Source organism: Xenopus laevis, chromosome 1S, assembly GCF_017654675.1.
Source record: "Xenopus laevis strain J_2021 chromosome 1S, Xenopus_laevis_v10.1, whole genome shotgun sequence".
NCBI lineage: Eukaryota > Metazoa > Chordata > Amphibia > Anura > Pipidae > Xenopus > Xenopus laevis.
In genome coordinates this window covers 120,798,220-120,810,778 of record NC_054372.1, presented here as the reverse complement: position 1 = coordinate 120,810,778, position 12,559 = coordinate 120,798,220, and positions in this window count along the sequence as shown.

Here is a 12,559-nt window from a genome sequence, read left to right as displayed (position 1 = left end):
AGGTACAACATATATACTGTAAGATCATTGAAAGGTATTCATGGGAAAAAAATAGTAAGTTGCATATACTGTAGATAGAGATAACTTTTAGAGATAATACAAGTAATTTGGGTGGGTTGTAAATAGCCAAGGATTCTGGATTCAGTCAGGTCACATAGTGAGACATGAAATTTGACCATTAATCAGGCCCTGTCTTAATGTGTTGAATAACTCCATAAGTTTGACTTCATAGATCTTCCTTTCCCTGTTCAGTTTTAAAGTTCCCTTTTAAAATTAAGACCACCATGTTCTTTACTGCATTCTAAGAGTGTCCATCCTTCTAGTTATCTGAGGGTTGTCCCAGTGGGGCAGTTCTTATGCTTGAGACGGATCTGTTCCTCATGGGACACCTTCCAGCAACATGCTATGTTGCTATGGTACAAATTCATAGAGAGGGGATAAGATATAAATGTAGTGAGGATGGCCTATGAGAAGGCAAATGGTAGCAGATAGAACTACCTTACTGGCGAAACGGAAGAAGTCACACAAAAATGAAATGAAGAACCAGTTTTAAACATATGACCGGCTTTCGTGTTTAAGAGAAATAGGGATAGCTTCACCTTTTGTACCAGTATTGATTGTGATGTATGTAACTCCATATGTTCTATGTATAGAATTCATGTGATTTAGTTGTATAATCACATTTACTTTACAGTGCTACGCAATATGTTGGCGCTATATAAATACATGTTAATAATAATAATCATGTATATCACATTGGATGAAGAACACTAATAGTAATCCAGAATGGTGTAGACTTTCTGTGTATTTGGTATTGAAACGTGATCTTTGCACAGGATGTACTTGCAGGTTTCACATCTGTTGCAGGGAAAATGTACCTGCTTTGGTTGCTTGAGGAACAGCACTTCTGACAACAATTTTCCTCAGATTAGGAGGTTGTCTATAAAACAAGAGAGGTAGTTCCAGAAATATTTCCTTTAGTCTAGTGTCTGGATGAAGCATGGGTTGCAGGTCTCTGGCTATTTTTCTAATAATGTTCAGATGTAGATTGTAAGTAACTGCAAAAGGTTCCCTGTTGTTTTCTGTCTTTTCTTTGTATTTCAAGAGTGTGTCTCTGGGTATTGGGGTTGCTCTGTGGATTTGATCATCAATAACCTGCAGATAGTAAGCCTGGTTAACAAATGTTGGAGGAATGGAGGAATGCAGATATTTTAACTCTACCTTTACCAGTTTTATCTCATAGCCTGGCTAAAAACAATCAATTTTTATGTGATGATAGGAAATGCTGGATGGCCTGTTGGTTTTTGGTATAGGGATGTATGTATGGTTCCATTTTTTATGTAGACAGTGGTATCTAGGAAGTTGATGTGTGAATAAGAATGGTTAAGGGTAAGGTTGATAGTAGGGTGCAACTGGTTAAATCTTTGGTGGAATGCCAATTGTTCTTTATAATATGTCATCTATATACTGTAAATATGTTAAGAACCTTGTGTTGCAAGAAGCCAGGAAATTGAGGTGCCATTTTGCTTCCCATAATAGATCTCATTAGTTGGTGGTATATGGCATCTCCTAATGAGAAGTAATTGTGAGTCAGGATAAATCTGATCAGTTTTGAAATAGTTATCACTTCTACAATACCTTTTTGTTTGTTTGTTTTTCATTTATTTTTGCTACTGGCTGTCATGGTAATACAGTTTTTGTTTTGTACAAAGTACAAAGACAAGCGTAGATCCCTATTTTATCTGAAAGACATTTCCAGATTGTTTCATGAGCTCAATAAATGTTAGATGAGAATATGCTCCCATTTTAAAGCTGTTCCCAAACACAGGCCATGGCACTGGACCAGGTGGAACATTCATTCCTTCATGTTTTCTTTTAATTACAGTAAACGTAAAAAATAAAGTCTACAATGCCAAAGTGATGTCAGATTTGCAGATCTCACAAGGCAACCTGATTATAACATTAATACTGTAAAATCCAAAATAAATATTTAGTAGACAGATACTGTGTAAACATATAAACAATTGTTAGGTACAGTGCTGGTTGATAATAATGGGCACAGAACTGGAAAAAAAATGATGATTGATTGACTTCTACATTCTAGACCATTTGAAATCTTTTGAGTTACTACAGTATGAATGGAACTTACCAAAGTCAGAATTCTACAAATATCTACAAGTGAGAAACTATCTGGCATCACTTCCTCAAAGAAGATTATGTGTGTTTTGAATATCTATTAAATTCAGATTCTACAATTACTCTCACCAAGAAAATTATTACAAAATATGAAACGGCTGGTATTACTGTATATCCCCTTAAGATTATCGAAAATATTGTATATGCCAACAGTTCTGCTGGAGAGGTTGTAAATAAGTTGGAAATATGTTGCATATATGGTGGACCTTTAAAACCATCCATAACCTTTGGATTTCTCTATCTAACTTGATATCTGAACTTACTAAAACAAATTTGAATCTTTACCGGAAGTTATTTTATTAGATATAGTCCCTGCTCTATCTAAAAAATCCTTGGAAATCCTTGGATTGCTAGACTTTGGAAACAACACCAAATCACAACCATAACACAAATTACTATGTAAGTAACCTCTAATTTAAACAAGTAGCAAGCCCAATTGACTCATGAAAATGACACATATGGGAATGTCATTACTTTTTTACTGATCAGGGAGTAGCACAGTCTCATGTTCTGGCCAACTGGGTTTTTTCCCGAGGTCCCCTTCTGACCCTAAAAACATCCTAGCTCCAGATATGGCAACACAAGGCTTCCTTTGTCAGGGACAGCAGAAAAACTAGATTTTTATTTACTATAATCCACTATCTTCCTACATGTTTCTTTTTTTCCTGCCATCTTGAAGTTGTTGTAACTAGGTATCTTTGAATATTCTATATAAGGGCAAACTGCACATGTATGCATTCATAAATTCACCATAAAATCTGCCAGTGCAGCAAAGCCTGTAGACAAAAAGCTTATATGTCCACCTTCCTCTGGGAAGGCAAATAGAACAGGGGTAGGCAGCAGGGGCATGAACCTAAGATGCAACTGGGAAGTGGGAGGGGCTAGCACAGGTCTTCTCTGCCTGGTATTGTATCCTGGAGATGAGTAGGAGTTGACAAGCAGGGGGTGCCTGAAGAGGGGTAGGCAGGTCTGGCAAGCAGAGTGTGATGTGGAAAGCAGGTCATGAAGGTAGAGCAGACTGTAGGTATGGACAAACTGTGGTACTAATGTCTCATTTATTTTGTAATAATTATTTTTAAAGGCAAACTGTGCCCTGCCAATCTTTCTCCTTTTTTTGCTGTCTGTAGCTATGCTTGTCTAGGGCATAAACAGCTTTTGGCCAGGATCTGCAGGATGTTGTTAACAAGCACACTGATGTCATCAATTGCCCATATGCATACTAACTGCTTCTAATGGGCAAAGATTTAGGAGCAAAGAGATTTGCACCACAGCTAAATAGTCTCAGTATCACAAAGGCATAAAAACATGAAGGGGCCGATTCATCAAGAGTCGAATATCGAGGGTTAATTAACCTTCGATATTCGACTAGGAACTAAAATCCTTCGACTTCGAATATCGAAGTCGAAGGATTTAGCGCAAATGCTGCGATCGAACGATCGAAGGATTATTCCTTCGATCGAACGATTAAATCCTTCGAATCGAACGATTCGAAGGATTTTAATCCAACGATCGAAGGAATATCCTTCGATCAAAAAAACTTAGGCAAGCCTATGGGGACCTTCCCCATAGGCTAACATTGACTTCGGTAGCTTTTAGCTGCCGAAGTAGGGGGTCGTAGTTTTTTTTAAAGAGGCAGTCGAACGATTTTTAGTTCGAATCGTTCGATTCGTAGTCGTAGTCGAAGGTCGAAGTAGCCCATTCGATGGTCGAAGTAGCCCAAAAAACACTTCGAAATTCGAAGTTTTTTTTTCTTCTAATCCTTCACTCGAGCTTGATGAATCGGCCCCGAAGTGTAAGAAGTAAGTTGAGTGCAGGGGATTGGAGAACAGAAAGGTACAAATTCACTATAATGCAGATTTTACGGAACGTTACCTCTTTCGCCACCTCAGACCAGGCTAGGTGCATTAAAGTATCTAGATCTTGCTCAATTTTCTGTCACTTACATTATATTCTGTGAGCGGAAAATGCATCAAAGACCAAAAAACAGTTTCCCCCATACATTTTCTAACATATGGAACATTAACTATACAGTGGGCTAACGTGTAGGGCATTATAACAACTCTATTGTCTTTATAAAGGTTCCCTGGACATGTGTAATTAACAGTGGAAATGTAATGTATTTGCTGCAACATATAACATAAAGACATCCTGAGCGCAAGACCTCTAGCGAATTTGTAGACAGAAATGAATGCTAGCACACTAGAGAAAATTCACCAGCGTTCGGCGCCCAGGACGAAACTTCGCATGTTAGTGAATTAGCGTTGTCTGGGTGAATTTTTAAGATGGGTGCAAAGAGGATGCTAGTGGAATTTCGCTGGTTAGTAAATCTGTCCCATTGTCTTTATTTATTACACTGTCTACTAGAAATATAGTTCATCATTTTACATATAATCTTACAATGATATTTAAGATATAAGTGACTTGCATTTGAGACCTGGCATTACTGTGGTATCGTATACAGGCTTAGCCTAGGTAAGCAGATTGGTTTTGATTGGTGACTTTGTGCCTCCGTGAAAATTTCATGGAAGAGACCATGAATGTAATGTAGGGGCCCTACAAGAGAAACTGAAGTACCCAGAGGAAACCCCTATACTAGGACAAAACATGAAAATTCCTTGCCCTGACTAAAATTGAATTGAGGACCCCAGGATTAGTAGAAATTTATAGAAATGTGTGCTACTGTATATACATATTTTCACTTTGTATAACATATATTTTGGTTCAACTTCCTTTTACATTTTTTGTACTAATAGTAAAGGGAGTAACAGGGTTGCCACCTTTTAATTTCTGGCAGGGAGCAGGGAGCAGGGTGGGCAATGTTGGGGGTGAGATGGGAAACCTAGGGAGCAATTATGTGAAGGAAATATCTTTTCAAAAGCATTCAGTAAAATATTTAAAAATGTATGCTTTTCCTTTTTACAAATGGCTGAAGGCCCTATTTCCCTTAGTCGTTCTATTGGTATTGTGTTTGTGGTACAATAATGACTACATCACAGTATTTTTGCTTTTCTGTACTGAATTATAGCATTCATAAGCATGAATGATTTTCCTGGACCTTCACATCACACAATGTTCTAGTACTACACCTACATTTGGAATGATAAATATCAGGGCACATTATCTTTTAGAATTCTCCATAAACCAACAAGCTAAAGCATCTTAAACCATTAAGGATACTTACCTGCTATTTTTATTTATATTGCTAATGGATTGTAATAAGCGAATATATGTACAGCTCATGGCTCACTATATGGGAATTCTTTTACGTTTTTTTGCTTCATATAATTTACCCATCTGTATTTAGTAAGCCTAATATTTTTTTATAAATGACATGGGAAGAGAAAGTGAATTTACAGAGAGTTGCTTAATGTGCTCAAACTAATAATAATAAAATAATTAAAGTGAACCATATATATATATATATATATATATATATATATATATATATATATATATATATATGTATAAGCCTTAAATAAGTCACTAGCAGTATTTATATATATATATATAAGGACGGCTAGAGTTGTAGCCGAAACGTCGAAACGTCGGATAAATAAACCACAGCTTTCTTTTGAAGACCTGTGAGTGCGGTTCTTTTGTTACAATATATATATATATATATTGTAAGAGTTTGGGTAGCTGGGATCAGTTTTCCTGGGGTAACACAGCCCACGGCACAAGCACAACTCATGAGAGTATAGTCTCTTGCTGGCAGTTTATTGTCTCTTGCAGAAAAATAATAAACAAAACAAACAATTCAAAATAAAATCCTTGCCACTTAATGGGCTTCTAACTAATACAGGTCAGTTTTCCTAACTAACCAGGAGAAGGCCTACCGCCTGTCTCCCCAAAACAAAGAACATACAGGAAGATATACAATCCCAAACCTTTTGGTGATTTCAGTCCCTTTCACACAGGCAGCTTTCCTGTGTCTTTTTCCCAGCCAGGAACTCTCCACTCTGGCTTGAGCTGCCTGTTTAATTAACCACCTGAGTTACCTCAGGACAACTCAAAACACCCGGGCTGGACTAGCAGTCCCGGAACCACTCTGTTAGGAACCTGGGGCATAAATAAGCTCCGTCCTGGACTTTCCCAGGTATCCTAGTAGTGACCTCACCACATACCCCCCCTCCTTGTTTCAACCCAATGGTTGGAACAACTGAGGCCCAACAGGAATGAACCCGGGACAGGGCATCAACATTGCCCATTTCTGACCCGGGCCTATGTTTCACTGTGAAACAGTAGTCCTGCAGCGTGAGGAACCAACGATTCACTCGTCTATTGGTCTCCTTCTTTTGGGCCATCCATTTTAGAGGTGCATGGTCAGTAATAAGGTCAAATTTTCTGCCTAAGAGGTAATACCTTAAGGCATCTAGGGCCCATTTTATGGCCAAACACTCCTTTTCAATTGTGGCATACTTCCTCTCACAGTCATTGAGCTTCCTGCTTAAGTACACCACTGGATGCTCTTCCCCGTTATAAAGCTGGGATAATACTGCCCCTAACCCCACATCTGATGCATCTGTCTGGACCACAAAGTCCTTTGAAAAATCTGGGGAATACAAGACTGGTTGTGCACATAATGCATCTTTGAGGGCCTGAAAAGATTTTTCTGCCTCAGGGGACCACTTGACCATGACAGAGTTTTTTCCCTTTGTTAAGTCTGTTAAGGGAGCAGCCAAGGTGGCAAAATGAGGAATAAACCTTCTGTAGTAGCCAGTGATACCCAGAAAAGCTCGAACCTGCTTCTTATTAAGAGGGCGTGGCCACTGTTGAATGGCTGCTGTTTTATTTACCTGGGGTTTTACCACACCTCTGCCAATGGTGTAACCTAAATACTTGGCCTCCTCCAAACCAATGGCACATTTCTTGGGGTTGGCAGTAAGGCCTGCTTTACGGAGGGAATCCAACACAGCCTGAACTCTGTGCAGGTGAGACTCCCAATCTGTACTGTGTATCACCACATCATCTAAATATGCAGCCGCATACTGTTGGTGAGGTCTTAATATTCTATCCATGGCTCTTTGAAACGTGGCAGGGGCATTTTGTAGGCCAAAGGGCATTACTCTGTACTGGAAAGAACCGCCTGGAGTGACAAAAGCAGTTTTTTCCTTGGCCTGTTCCGATAATGGTATCTGCCAATACCCTTTTGTTAAATCTAATGTTGTCAGATAACGAGCAGTACCCAGTCTGTCTATGAGCTCGTCTACCCTAGGCATTGGGTAAGTGTCAAACTTGGATACTGAATTAAGCTTTCGAAAATCATTACAGAACCGCCAGCTACCATCTGGCTTAGGAACAAGAACAATCGGGCTAGACCAGTCACTATTGGACTCTTCAATTACCCCTAAGTCAAGCATTTTTGCCACTTCATCAGCCACAGCTTTTCGTCTAGCTTCGGGAATCCTATAGGGTTTGAGTTTAACACGCACTCCTGGCTCGGTTACAATCTCATGCTCAACAACGGGAGTCTTTCCTGGGAGGTCAGAGAAAGTATCCCTATTCCTCATTAAGAATTCTTTTACCTCCTGTTTTTGGGAGGTGGACAAAGTTTCTGCAATGGTAACCTCAGGGACCAGATGGGTCTCGTGAGTGTCCTTAGAAACAGCATAGGCTGGTACTGCAATTAATGATGCCCTGTCTTTCCAGGGTTTAAGTAAATTAACATGATAAATTTGTTCTGGCTTCCTCCTGCCAGGTTGGTGTACCTTGTAATTTACCTCCCCAACTCTCTCAATTATTTCAAAGGGTCCCTGCCATTTTGCAAGGAACTTACTCTCCACCGTGGGGACCAAAACTAGTACTCTGTCTCCAGGTGAAAAGACACGTATTTTAGCATTACGGTTGTATATCCTTTGTTGGGCAGCCTGGGCTTGGGCCAAGTTTTCTCTTACAATGGGCATAATTGAAGCAATTCTGTCTTGCATTTGTGATATGTGTTCAATTACACTCCTGTGGGGTGTCACTTCCCCTTCCCAGGTTTCCTTAGCTATGTCTAAGAGCCCCCTAGGATGTCTCCCATAGAGTAACTCAAATGGAGAATAACCTGTAGAGGATTGGGGAACTTCCCTAATAGCAAACATAAGATAGGGTAAAAGGCAATCCCAATCTTTCCCATCTTTGTCCACTACCTTTTTCAACATACTTTTTAGGGTCTTGTTAAAACGTTCCACAAGACCATCTGTCTGAGGGTGGTAGACAGAGGTTCGCAATTGTGAAATTTTAAACAATTTACAGAGTTCCTTAGTTACTCTGGACATGAAAGGGGTACCCTGATCGGTGAGGATTTCTTTAGGGATCCCAACCCTACTGAACACATGAAGCAATTCTTTGGAAATGGTTTTAGCAGAAGTGTTGCGCAAAGGAATAGCTTCCGGATAGCGAGTGGCATAGTCCATGATCACTAAGATATATTGGTGACCCCGGGCAGATTTTAACAAAGGGCCCACCAGATCCATGGCTATTCGCTCAAAGGGTATTTCAATAATTGGTAATGGGATTAAAGGACTACGAAAATGTGGCCTTGGAGTGGAAATTTGGCAAACAGGACAGGACTCACAGTAATCCTTTACCTGCTGATAGACACCAGGCCAAAAGAATCTCTGTAAAACTCTTTCGGTAGTTTTTTTCACACCCAAATGTCCCCCATTACATGACCATGGGCAAGATCCAACACCATTTTTCTGTATGGTTTGGGTACCACTAATTGTTCAATCACCTCATTTGATTTTTTTGATACTTGGTATAGTAGATCCCCTTTTAAAGCCATGTGAGGATAGGATAACCTGAGCCCTGGCTCAATAGGTTCCCCGTCAATTATTTTCACATTTTCTCTAGCTTTTATAAGGTCAGGGTCTTTTAACTGTTCTGTACCGAAATTCTCTTTGTGTACATTCAAATCAGAGAAATCCACAACACTGTCAATAATACCCGACTCACTGGTTTCCCCACTAGGGTTTTGACCATCTTCAGGGTCCTCCAAGTCTCCTGCTAATACAGAGAAAGGGAAAGCTGGGGTTTCCTGAGGAGAATCCTCTGAACCTGTTAGTTCTGAATTTTCTATGGGCACAGGTCCTTCAACCATTGCATCAGAGCAGGGAGAAACTGATTGATTCCAGAGATCCCAAAACTGGGGAAAATCCCTCCCAATTATTGCGTCATGCAGAAGGTGTGGTACTACCCCTGCAGAGTAAGTCACTGTACCAAGGCCCGTTTTAAACTTTAGGGTTGCCACAGGATACTCCCGTGTGTCACCATGAATACAAACCACACCAACCCTTTTTTGACTGGAACTTAACGGGGCCTACGGAGTCTAACTTTACCAAAGTGACTAGACTACCGGAGTCTAGCAATGCAAGCAATTGTTTCCCATTCACACTCACTTTACACATTTGCTTTTCCTGAACCGGCACCGCAGTGCAGGCAACTGTAGCAAACAGGGACTGGCGTCTATTCCTGGAAGAAAAATCACATTGCATGGGATCATCAAGCAAAGGGCAATTTGCTGCAATATGACCAAAATCATGGCAACGGAAACATTTAACAGTCTCGGAATTAAACCTAAGAGTCTCAGACTTTCCAGTTTTAGATTGCCAGCCTCCCGGGTTTTTGCCAAAATTCTCTCCCTTTAAAGGTGATTTACTTTTACCACCACCCGTGTCCCCATGAACAGTCTTACCCATTGCCAGGGTGTACCTCCCTTTCAGGTGTGGAGCCCGGAACGATGCGGGAGGGGTGCCAAAGTTCTCAGCGGCAAGGTACCTTTCCACTAACTCCACAAGGTCATCTGCAGTTTTAGGGTCTCCATGGGTCACCCATTTGCGCAGGGCAACAGGAAGGGACCTCAGGTAGCGATCCAGTACCACCCTCTCAATAATCTCAGGTCCAGTCAAGGACTCTGGCTGCAACCATTTTTTCACCAGGTGGATCAGGTCAAACATCTGGGAGCGTGGAGGCTTCTCCGGGTGATAAGCCCAGCTGTATACACGTTGGGCACGAAGCGCCAGGGTAACGCCAAGCCGGGCCAGAATCTCTTTTTTCAGTTTCTCATAATCCTTGGCAGTAACAGAGTCAAGATCAAAATATGCTTTTTGCAATTCACCGGTTAGCAGGGGTGCCAAAAGACCTGCCCACTGCTCTTTAAACCAACCCTCTCTTTCGGCGGTCCGCTCAAATGTAGTGAGATATGCCTCCGGATCATCCTCTGATGTCATCTTTTGGAGGAAGCGGCTTACATTGATTTTGGGTACATTGCTATGTACTACTGCAGGTGGCTCCTGGGGTCTCTGTGCCAACTGTTGGACCAATCCTGTCAGTACCTGCCGGTCTTCCTCTGCATCTTCTGCCAGCTTTTTAAACATGGCCATCATCTGCTGTTGCTGTGCCTGTTGTTGAACCATTGTCTGTTGCTGCAACTGTAGGACCAGCTCCTTATGGCGGGCTTCCGCTTGCTGCTGTGCCTGTTGCTGGGTGGCATTAGACAGCATTAACTGTTTCACAATCTCCTCCATGCTGCACAGTTCTTATGGGATAACTACCCCTTTAATTCACAGTCTCTGCAATATTATACTGCCTTTTGTTGCTTTATTTTGTGCCAGAGCACCCTCCACCATATGTAAGAGTTTGGGTAGCTGGGATCAGTTTTCCTGGGGTAACACAGCCCACGGCACAAGCACAACTCATGAGAGTATAGTCTCTTGCTGGCAGTTTATTGTCTCTTGCAGAAAAATAATAAACAAAACAAACAATTCAAAATAAAATCCTTGCCACTTAATGGGCTTCTAACTAATACAGGTCAGTTTTCCTAACTAACCAGGAGAAGGCCTACCGCCTGTCTCCCCAAAACAAAGAACATACAGGAAGATATACAATCCCAAACCTTTTGGTGATTTCAGTCCCTTTCACACAGGCAGCTTTCCTGTGTCTTTTTCCCAGCCAGGAACTCTCCACTCTGGCTTGAGCTGCCTGTTTAATTAACCACCTGAGTTACCTCAGGACAACTCAAAACACCCGGGCTGGACTAGCAGTCCCGGAACCACTCTGTTAGGAACCTGGGGCATAAATAAGCTCCGTCCTGGACTTTCCCAGGTATCCTAGTAGTGACCTCACCACAATATATATATATATACACACATATACATCTACTGTATCTGCTAGTGACTTATTTAATGCATATGTATTTTCTTTTTTGTTTCTCACTTGTATTTTATTTTATATATATATATATATATATATATATATATATATATATATATATATATATATATATGTGTGTGTATATAAGGTTGATCAGCTACAACATTCTGCAACAAGTACAAGTTAAAAAGGCTTGATTGGCTCTTATGAAATCTAAAGTGTGAAATGGACAGACCATCAACTGACTGTGGTTCACTGCGTCATGGGATGTATACTGCTGGTGTTTTTCAGCTGCCATAAAATCAACCAAACCATGAAAAAGGAGGCTGTCATTGGTAAACATACAGTTGGAAAGGAAATGTAAAAAGTAAGAGCAGTTAGACAACAAGGTTACTAAAACCTTCTCAGTAATGTAAGAGGACCTTCCTTTGGTTGGGGCGTTACATGCACCACTGACCCCCACCCAGAGAAGATACCGTTCTGAGTTGACATACTGTATCTAAATTATATAATATAATATGTAAAGGCATCAGAAAGTGCAAAATATTTTAGCATCTTACACATGACAGTTATTATGAAGCTATCAGTTGGTCTGAAGCTATCAGTGTCCACAGTAGGGGCCAAAGGGGGCACTTGTCATCCTCTGGAGTTTTCCTGTCAAACACAGCAACTGCCCCAGGTCCCCATTATTGTAAGTTATCTTAGTAAGCGATGGTTCTGTCGATCTCCTGATCAAAACTGCTTCAGCAGCCCCTTACTTTATATTTTTTCTGAACCTCAGCCTGGTCACATGATGCTGTGTGTGAGAGAGTAAGACTGTGTTGGAATATGGCTTGGCTTCAGTTTGGGGGAGAGGTGAAATTATGTTGTGGCTGCTATACCACATCCATTTTATAAAAGTTGGCAAGTTATGGAAAGTTTTAACACATTTCTGGGAGTTTTAGGGCCATATTTTATGTGTTATTTTAGTTTTGGTAATAAAGGGGAAATTCCCCTTTGAGATTTGAGTCTCCCCATGATACTGGTTTATCTTACTAGTTACAATTGTATCAAAATAAGCCTCTAAGTTAATTAAGTTTCAAAAACTTTCTATGTTTTAGTGCAGGAGATTAAGAAAAAACTTGAGATATTCAGTAAGTATCTGGGACTGCAGGCTGAGCTGTCAAAATTGGGGCTGTTCCACACAAATTGGGTCAGTTGGAGGAATGCAATGTATTGGCTGATTTGA